At 36.6% G+C, this 9,462-nt stretch overlaps 1 pseudogene; it reads right to left on the bottom strand.

Annotated features, from left to right (window-relative positions):
* LOC102834763 overlaps positions 1–2,465 on the bottom strand; it is a 10,979-nt pseudogene extending 8,514 nt beyond the window's left edge.
* Between the last annotated feature and the right edge of the window lie 6,997 nt (positions 2,466–9,462).

The following is a 9,462-nucleotide window of genomic DNA, read 5'->3' as shown; positions in this document are numbered from 1 at the left end:
TGTATTGACTATGCAAAGGCTGTCAATGAATCATGACAAGCTCTGGACAACATTGCAAAGTATGAGTATTCCAGAACACTTAATTGTGCTCATGAAGAATCTGTACATGGACCAAGAGGCAGTTGTTCGAACAGAACATGGGAACACTGAATGGTTTAAAATTAAGAAAGGCTTGCAACAAGGTTGTATTCTTTCACCATACTTATTCAACCTGTATGCTGAGCAAATCATCCAAGAAGCTGGGTATGAAGAAAAACATGAAATCAGGATTGGAGGAAGACTCATTAAAAGACCTGCAATATGCAGATGATACAACCTTGTTTACTGAAAGTGAAGAAGACTTAAAACATTTACTGATGAAGATCAAAGAGCACAGTCTTTGCTATCGATTACATCTCAATGTAAAGAAAACAAAAATCCTTATTATTGGACCAATAAACAACACTCTCATCCATGGAGAAATGATTGAAGTTGTGAAGTACTTCGTCTTGGGTCAACTATCAACACTCATGGAAGCAGCAGTCAAGAAATAAAATGACTTATTTAGTACATTAGGCAAATCTGCTAAACAAGACCTTTTTAAAATGTTGAAGAGCAAAGATGTCACCTTGAGGACTAAGGTGCGCCTGACCCAAGCCATGGTATTTTCAATAACCTCATATGCATGTGAAAGCTAGACAGTGAATAAGGAAAACCATAGAAGAATTGATGCATTTGAGTTATGATGTTAGAGGAGAATATTGAAAGTGCCATGAGCTGCCAAAAGAACCAACAGATCTGTGTTGGATGAAGTGCAGCCATCATGCTCCTTGGAGGCCAGGATAGCCAAACTTCATCTTTCATTCTTTGGGCATGTTGTCAGGATGGACCGGTCTCTGGAGAAGGATATCATGTTTGGTAATGTAGAGAGTCAGAGAAAAAGAGAAAGACCGCCAGTTAGATGGATTGGGAAAGTGGGCTCCAGCGTGGCAATGATAGTGAGGTTCGCCCAGGATCGGGCAGTGTTTCATTCTGCTGTGCATAAGGTTGCTATGAGTTGGTACCAACTTGATGGCACCTAACAACAACAACACAGTACTTTCATGATGGCCTAACTATTTTCCTCTCAAAGTTAAGAAAATATATTGAGCTTGAAGTTGAATAATAGTGTTATATATTATTGCGATAGTGCTAAAAAAATAACTGGTAATACCAGGGCTCATACATGGGGGCATCTATTGTTTTTGTTCAGAATTCATTGGCAATAGATGTCATATTTCGTATGTGGAACTGCATATGGTAAGATTTTATCATTTGTTCAAGACTATCACCATACTGCCCCCAAGGGCTGGATTGATAACTAAGTTGTTTTGTTTTTGTTTTAAACATTTATTGTTAATTGAGTAAAAGTTTACAGGCAAGATCATCAGCTTTACATTCAATAAATCATATATTTTGTTTCATCTTCATATTTACAATACCTTCCATGCAACAGCAGTTATCCTGCATCCTCTCTGTGGTTCCTGTTTTCATTCCACCCAATTTCCAATCCCTTCTCAACTTTGTCCTGAGAAAATGTTGCTGTTTTGATTTTGAATGATTAACCATTCTATGGTAAGTGTAACTTGCTAGTGTCGTTATCCCCTGTAAACCGATCTAATGCTTGACTGAAACTTGGACCACAAGGGTGAACTCTTTTTTAGACCTATAAGGTAGTTGAGGGCCATTGTCTCAGGCTCCTCCAGTCTCTTTCTGACTAGTAAATTCGGTTCTTATTTTTATTATTTTTAACTAAATTTGAAATTTGTTCCACATTTTCTCTCACTCTATCTGGGACACTTTAATGTGATCCATATCTGGGCAACATCTAGTTCTGGTCTCAGAGTTGTGGAGACTTATGTTCATATGTCCCATTCACCTATTAGACTAACTGATTCTTGGCCTCTTCATTTCTTATCACTCTTCTTTCTTCCGTACATGGAGAGACCACTCATGAGCTTCAAGATCCCAGATGCTGCTCATGCAAAGAGGATATAGAACATTGTTTCTGTCAACTATGTTATGCCAGTTGTCCATAGTGTCCCCTGAGAATATGATCCTGAGTTTTCAAGCCCATCAACTCATTGACTCATGGATAATATCTAGGATTTTTTCATCGTTTTCCCTGCTGTGTGCTCTACCACATTCCTAGTTGTGTTTGCATGATGACTAAGTTTTGACTAATCAAATTCCTTATTCTTGATGACTGAGAATGGATAGATACATGTGCCCTGTCTTTTTCAGTAAGTATCAGATCTGGCTTTTCCTTTGGAATTTTATTAACAATAGCCTACCTTTCCCCTGGGTTTGGGAAAGATAATAGTGACTGTGAGTTTCAAGTTGCCAGCAGTCACCTTGTTATCAATTGAGAGGCTTATGAGAAGGTAATAGGGATCTACTCTTTCAGTTTCAATTTCATGAACAGATTCATTTTCTATTTTTGGCATATATCGCTTTAGAAACATTTTTCAAAATTATTTGCAATTGATTTTTTAAATCATATCAAAGGATTAATTTATAAAATCATTTGATACTGAAATAAAACTGAATATGCACAGACTCCCAATATCATAATTGCTACATTATGTCGTGCATCTCCATTGTTGTTGTTGTGAAGTGCCTTCGAGTCGATTCCGACCCATAGCGACCCTGTATAGGGTTTCCAAGGAGCAGCTGGTGAGTTTGAACCACCGATCTTGCAGTTCAAATGGCTTTGCAGTCTGATGCATTAACCCACAGCACCACACCAGATCTCCTGCATCTCCATAGGGGTATGTATATTGAGGAAGATTTGTACTCAATTTGTATCTTCTTCTTTGAGGATTAAAATTCAAAAGTCTTGATACTTTCCTTAACTAAATTCTTTTCACCAAGGATAACCATAAATTCCTACTATAGTTTTCACTTCCTTTAGAAAAATCTCTTAAAGAAATAATATTGTACAGTGCTTTTTCAAGAAATGAAATGCTTTAAATGAGCATATTGACAATCATTCACTCTGAGCACTTTGAACCAACACCAAAGTTCTTAAAATAATTTAATTCTGGTAGCCAAATACAATATAACTCTTTCACTTATTTTTATCTTTATTAATTATGTGAGATTTCTCATGTTACATTAATGCTACTAAAGCTTTTTTAACTGGCATGTGATAATTCTTTAATTAGTGCAATCAAATTTAGGATCAAATGCAGAATTTAACCCTTAAATGGTCAGTATTAATTAAATTAAGTAAATAATTATTCATTTATTTTATTTTATTCTACATAGATACAGAATATAAACCTGTTCTGACAAGCAGTAATTCTTTTTTCTGTTGGAAGTGAAAATATGCATACAAATTCAAAGCAAAAATGATACAAACACAAAAAGTAAATGTCATTGCCACATAAATTGCACAGCCACAGATTTAAAATAAATACATTAAAATATATCCTAACTTTTTAAAAATAAGAGTATCTTCAAATATTAATTAAGTAGTGAAGGAATGGAATTCAGCAATGGATTCCTATGTGAGATTGCACTATATAACCTGCCTTCCCAAAGCAGAAAAATATCATGAAAGAATGATGGAACGGCTACCCACTCTAAATTGTAATATGTGACCCTAGTTATAATCTGGAATCCTGGTGTGGTGCTGTGGGTTCATGCGACAGACTGCAAAGCCGTTTGAACTAGAAGGTTGGAAGTTCAAGCTCTCCAACTGCTCCTTGGAAACCCTATACAGGGTCTCTATGGGTCAGAATCGACTCGACGGCACTTGACAACAATTATAGTCAAGTAGTTAGTGCCTTCTCTGAAATACAGATATCGACAACTAGATGGTAATTTCTAACAGTGTGACAAGAGAGAAAGCTGTGTTTTAGGCTACATTAATTATAGGGACTATCAGAAATTATGATGCTACATCACTAGCAAATTTATTTTCGGCCTTTAAAATTTTTAATTTTTCTCTCAAACCTCTTTGATATTTATACATATTTCCAAACATATCTGCATGCATAGAGTTTATAGATAATTTGTTACATCATGTTAATTCAACTGTTTAAAAAAGTATTTTGGCCAAAGATCTACGTAAATAATTGTGAGCACTAAAGCGGATAAAGTTGCTGTGGTAGATCTTGCCACTCTGACTCAGTTTTTTGCCTTCATGTTATTTTAGAGGAAACTTTAAATGTGAGTCATCAGTGTAAGAAGTTACCAACCTAAGACAATCCATACTATAGGCTGTAATATTTGATCTTCATCAGTAAATAGTGCGAGTCATCTTCACTTCCAGAAAGCAAGTTTGTGACATCTGCATATCACAGCCTGTTAATGAGTCTTCATCCAATTCTGATATGATGTTCTTTATATAATTCAACGTCTCAGATTATTTGTTAATCATTCAGATTGAGTAAATGTGGTGACAGGATACGACCCAGATACACACTATCCCCGATTTAAAATATTCAGTAGCCTCTTGATCTGTTCGAACTACTGCCTCTTGGTCTATGTACTTCATGAACACAACTAAGTGACCTGAAATTCCCATTCTTTGCAATGTTATCCATAGTATTTTATGATGCAGATAGTCAAATGTCTTTGCATAGTCAATAAAGACTTCATTTTGCTTGGATCCACACTCATGTAAGCAGTAGTAAGAAATAAAATGATGTGTTACATTAGGCAAATTTGCTGCACAAGAGCTCTTCTAAGTGTTCAAAAGCAAAGGTGCCAGTTTGAGGACTATGGTGCCCCTTAACCAAGCCATGATATTTTTAATAGGCAAATTTGCTGTGCAAGACCTGTTTAAAATGTTCAAAAGCAAACATATCAGTTTGAGGGCTATGATTTACCAGACCCAATCCATGGTATTTTCAATGGCCTCATATGCATGTGAAAGTTGGACAATGAATAAGGAAGGCCATAGAATAACTGATGAGTTTGAGTTACGGTATTGGAGAAGAGTATTAAAACTATCATGGACTGCCAGAAAAAAAAAAACAAAAATCTATATAGGCAGAGTACTCCTTAGAAACCAAAATGGTTAAACTTATCTCTCATAGTTTGGACATGTTATCAGAAGGACATCATGCTTGGTTAAGTGGAGGGTCAGTGAGAAAGAGGATGATCCCCAAGGAGGTAACTTAGCATCGTGGCAGCAGAAATGGGCTCAAACATAACAACCATTGTGAGATAGAAGCAATAGACTGGACAGAGTTCTGTTCTGTTGTACGTAGGTTCTTTTGAGTGGGAAGCATATAGATGGCACCTAATAACAGTAACAATGACAACCATATGATTCTCTGATTTAAAATACCTTTGAATGGATTTCCATTTCCCAAGAGCAAAATGAATGTGTTAGCATATTTCCTCTTAATCTTGATCTTCCATAGCTTTCAACTTCCCATAAAGTAAAATAAACTGCTTATTATTTCATACCTCCAATCATCTCTTCATATAGCTAATTTGTATTTGACTTTCAAAAGGATTTAGATTGTTGTTGTTGTTGTTATGTATCATTGAGTTGATCCCAACACATAGCAATCCTACGTACAGCAGAATGAAACACTGCCCAGCCCTGTGCCGTTCTCACATTTCTTATGCTTACACCCATTGCTGCTGCCACAGTGAGACTCCATCACTTTGGTGCTGTTCCTCTATTTCACTGACCCTCCACTTTACTATGCATAATGTCCTACTCCAGGGACTGGTCCCTCCTGATAATATGTCTCAATTATGAGAGACAAAGTCTGGCTATTCTTGCTTCCAAGGTATGTTCTGACTGTCTGTCTTCCAACACAGACCTGTTTACTATTCTGGAAATATGCCCCAAATTGAAAGTCCATATACTTTCAATTTGGGGCATATTTTGTCCAAGTTTGGGCTGTGCATCCTGCAGACTTACTCTCCGGACACCTTACCCAAGCCTCTGCCTTGCGTATCCCTGTTTACGTAATGGCCCCCTTGACCACAGTTTCTCGCATACAGAACTGAGACTAGTGCATCTTAAATATGTTCCTTTTTTAGCAATGCTTTGTTGTACATAGTGCTTTGTTGTACATAAGCATTATGTTTGTTCTGTTGTACATAACAATTTTTCTGTTGAGTATAAGGTTTCTATGAGCTGGCACCTAACAACAACAACTAACCAGTCATTTGGTGGGAGTTACAAATTTATAGCTAGTAGAAGAACCATATTAAGTAATTCACTACACTACAGTTTCTCTATAGGCTTACTTCATTTTTCTTTTTTTTTCAAATTTGTGTTATGTATGTGTGTAGAGATAGACACTCTTAAACTAGTAAAATTCCATTCCATTTGTATTTTGTCAAGAGGTTTTTGTTTTGCTTTTATCAATTATAAAAGGTGATTGACTTCTACTGAAATTTTTAACTGATCATTTTTCTTTAATTAGCTGGTGAATTAAATTAATGATCATCACCGTTGACCTGATTATCCATTTCTAGAATAAATTGGGTTATGATAATCACTTTTATACTGTCAGATTTAGCTTCTTTTCTGATGACTTTGCAGCATTATGCTACCTATCATAATAATATAGCCTCTTATTATGTGAGCTAGGAGATGGTTATGCCTTTTTAGCTTTATCTGAAGGAATGCCTTTTGTAGTTTTATTTTACATAAACTTGCTTGATGTATATAGACCTTGTCTATAGCCTTTCATAATTTACTTATTATATTTAATGTTTTATAGGGGTTTGTCTTGTTTTATCTTAAAAACAGACAATCATATCATGTATGAAGCATATTACCAAGCTCCAAGTATTTTCATTCCTTTTTGTTACCTTAAAGAGCTCTGGTAGTGTAGTGGTTACGGGTTGGGCCACTAATCTCAAGGTCAGCAGTTCAAAATTACCAGTGGTTCCACAGGAGGAAGATGAGACTTTCTGCTCCCATAAAGATTTACAGTCTCAGAAACCCTATACAGTGTTACTATGAGTCAGAACCAACTCCGTATCACATAACCACCACCACCACCATTGTTAACTTAGGGAGCCCTTATGGTGCGGTGGTTAAGTTCTTGGCTGCTATCCACAAGGTCATTGGTTCAAACCCACTAGTCACTCTATGGGAGTAAGATGTGGGAGTCTGTTTCCATAAAGATTTAGGGAAATCTTTATGGAAAGATTCCACTTTAGGGAATCTCATGGGGCAGTTCTCCTCTGTTGTATAGGAGCACTATAAATTGGAACTGACTCTATTGTTATGGGTTTTATTTTAGTTTATGATTACCTCAGAACAGTCACTAGCACACAATTTAATGTAGAATTAGTGATGAAAAATTTCATTTATTTTCATTTTCAGGGTGATAGCTTTCAATATTTTGCTATTAAATGTAATCCTTTCTATCTATTATATTTAGTTTACTTTATCTCATCAAGACAGTTTTATTTGATAAAAATTTATCATGAGATGGTGGTGACTTATGCAATGATTATTTTACTTACATCTTACGAATCGGGCTGCGAACCTTAAGGTCAGCAGTTCAACACTATCAGCCGCTCTGTGGGAGAAAGATGAGGTTTTCAGCTCCCATAAAGATTTACAGCCTCAGAAACCCTGTACAGGGTTGCTATGAGTCGGAACATTTAGGCTATTATTTTTTTCATTATTTTATGTATGTTATATCTATTTTTTCATTCATTAACATTTGAATGTTAAACAAACCTTGCATTCTTCAAATGTAATCAGCTTGTCAAGTAATACACAAAATATTAAGCTTCTTTCTCCTCTAGTTTCTTTGTCCAGTGTTTTCATCACTCAATTCCTATGTTCCATGGTAACCTGAAGTTATAAATTTTGCTTCAATTAAAACTATGTGCCCTGAGATATAAATTTGAAGATGCTTCATAGAGGAAATGTGGAAAGAAATACAGTGATATGTTTTATACATTTACTTATTTCTAGAAGCTTGACCACTTAAGTGTTATTTGCCTCTTGACTGTCTAATACTTTCAACATTTTTAAATTTGTTTGGCCTATGGCTTTATTTTTTTGTTGAGATTTTGTCTTTACTAGCAGAAGGATTAGTCTAATACATGAATTTTAAGGGTGATTGAGATGATATGTTAAGATATTTTTTTTTCCTTTCATTGAAATTGTGCTAAAATGTTAAATGCTACTTATTCACATTCTCAAGAAAATTTAAAAGTTGCTACTCCCAAAATACACGTGCAGTGTGTGTATACACCTCTAACTAGATTAAGGAGTCCTGGTGTTGCGCTGCAGGGTAATGTACTGGGCTGCAAAGTAAGTTTGAATTGCAAGGGTGGCAGTTCAAACTCAACAGCCACTCCTTGAGAACCCTATATATAGGGTCAGAACCTACTCAATGGCACTTAACAACAACAACCTACATTAAGATCTAGCTTAAACTATAATGCTGTAATGCTGTCTGTAGTAGGATAGTATCCACACACTTACAAAGGAAACCAGTTTATACCTGTATTATTCAAATTTATGCACCAACCACTAATGCCAGTGATGAGGGTATTGAACAGTTCTACCAAATTCTTGACTCTGAAATTGATCAAACATGCCATCCAGACGTATTAATAATTACTGGAGATTGGAATACAATTAGAAACAAAGAAGGAACAGTAGTTGAAAAATAATGGCCTTGGTGATAGACATGATGCTTGAGATCACATGAGATAATTTTACAAGACAAATTCTTCATTGAAAATGCCTGTTGTTTTTTGCGGGGGTGGACTTCTGCATATTTGAAGTTTATTGGGGGCATGAGGGCTACAGGAAAGCTATGGATGCCATGGGACAAGGCCTGGCATCTGTCTGAAGGGGAAGCTGTTTGGTGGGCAGCAGTCCGTCAGTGGGTGGGTCTGCACCTAGAGAATGGAGAAGCTCTGGCTTTGCCTACCCAACATGCTCTAGGCCAAAAGTCCTTCAGAGGCTGGAGGCGGGGCTGGGCTGAGTGGGCAGATACTTAGATTTACTTGAAAGTGTGACTCTCAGCTCCATCCTGTCCAAAGCCTTAGAGCCTGAATATGGCTAATTAGCAGGGGTGGGTACAGTAGGGCTTGCCTTAGGGCTCAGAGTGGTCCCCAGAGGTCAGAGTTTTTCCACATTTCTCACACTTCAGGCAGGGCAGACAGCAGTCCTTCCCCAGTGATGTTAAGTGCTCAGCAAAGTACACTTCCTTGTTACATATGAGGGCACTTGAGTACGTAACATTTGTGGCACAGGATCAAGACTACAGGGGATTGGGATGGGTAGGAAGGACTGTGCTGATGACCAGGGCCTCACTGTGGCCCTGCCTTTCCACAAATACCTTTTATAAACAACATAAAAAATGACTATAAACATGGACTTCACCAGATGAAAATACAGAAATCAAACTGACTACATGTGTGGAAAGAGACCATGGAGAAACTAACATGCAAATTTCAGGCTGAAGCTTAAAAAAAAAAAAAAAAAAA

The sequence above is a fragment of the Chrysochloris asiatica genome, unplaced genomic scaffold, assembly GCF_000296735.1.
Source record: "Chrysochloris asiatica unplaced genomic scaffold, ChrAsi1.0 scaffold00235, whole genome shotgun sequence".
Lineage (NCBI taxonomy): Eukaryota > Metazoa > Chordata > Mammalia > Afrosoricida > Chrysochloridae > Chrysochloris > Chrysochloris asiatica.
Note: the sequence above shows the minus strand (reverse complement) of the source record. Positions and strands in the feature narration are given on the sequence as shown.